General features: G+C 41.8%; 1 non-coding gene across 1 annotated transcript; it reads right to left on the minus strand.

Annotated features, from left to right (window-relative positions):
- On the minus strand, positions 511 to 582 carry TRNAC-ACA. Its single transcript has one exon. It is a non-coding gene; the product is annotated as a tRNA-Cys (tRNA).

Here is a 1052-nt window from a genome sequence, read left to right on the forward strand (position 1 = left end):
ACAAAAAGCACACCAGTATAATAGTTAATTTTACATACAACTATATAAAATATATGTATCTATTTTCCTCATTCTTTTGTAAACTTAACAGTCTCCTTTTATTCCCTATTTTAGAACAGTATGGCAAGAACTCACCACAAAGTGATCTTACACATTGCGCATTGAGCAGTGTGGATGGGAAGAGGAAAAACAAAGCAAAATGAAATAAAACAAACAGGAAATTTGTGCTTTATTTCTTTGATTTTCTTTTAATATATATTTTTTAGATTTTATTGAATGAGTTCAGTTCAGTTGCTCAGTCATGTCTGACTCTTTGCGACCCCATGAACAGCAGCACGCCAGGCCTCCCTGTCCATCACCAATTCCCAGAGTTTACTCAAAGTGAAGTCGCTCAGTCATGTCCGACTCTTTGCGACCCCGTGGACTGTATAGCCTACCATGCTTCTCCGTCCATGGGATTTTCCAGGCAAGAATACTGGAGTGGATTACCATTTCCTTCTCCAGGAGATCTTCCCGACCCAGGGATTGAACCTGGGTCTCCTGCATTGTAGGCAGACGCTTTACCGTCTGAGCTACCAGGGAAGTCACTCAAACTCATGTCCATTGAGTCAGTGATGCCATCCAACCATCTCATCCTCTGTTGTCCCCTTCTCCTCCATCCTTCGATCCTTCCCAGCATCAGGGTCTTTTCAAATGAATCATTTTTCACATCAGGTGGCCAAAGTATTGGAGTTTCAACTTCAACATCAGTCCTTCCAATGAATATTCCAGACTGATTTCCTTTAGGATGGACTGGTTGGATCTCTCTGCAGTCCAAGGGACTCTTAAGAGTCATCTCCAACACCAGAGTTCAAAAGCATCAATTCTTTGGCACTCAGCTTTCTTTATAGTCCGACCCTCACACCCATACATGACTACTGGAAAAACCATAGACTTGACTAGACGGACCTGTGTTCACAAAGTAATGTCTCTCCTTTATAATATGCTGTCTAGGTTGGTCATAACTTTCCTTCCAAGGAGTAAGCATCATTTAATTTCATGGCTGCGGTCAC

This window comes from Capra hircus, chromosome 5, assembly GCF_001704415.2.
Source record: "Capra hircus breed San Clemente chromosome 5, ASM170441v1, whole genome shotgun sequence".
Taxonomy (NCBI): domain Eukaryota; kingdom Metazoa; phylum Chordata; class Mammalia; order Artiodactyla; family Bovidae; genus Capra; species Capra hircus.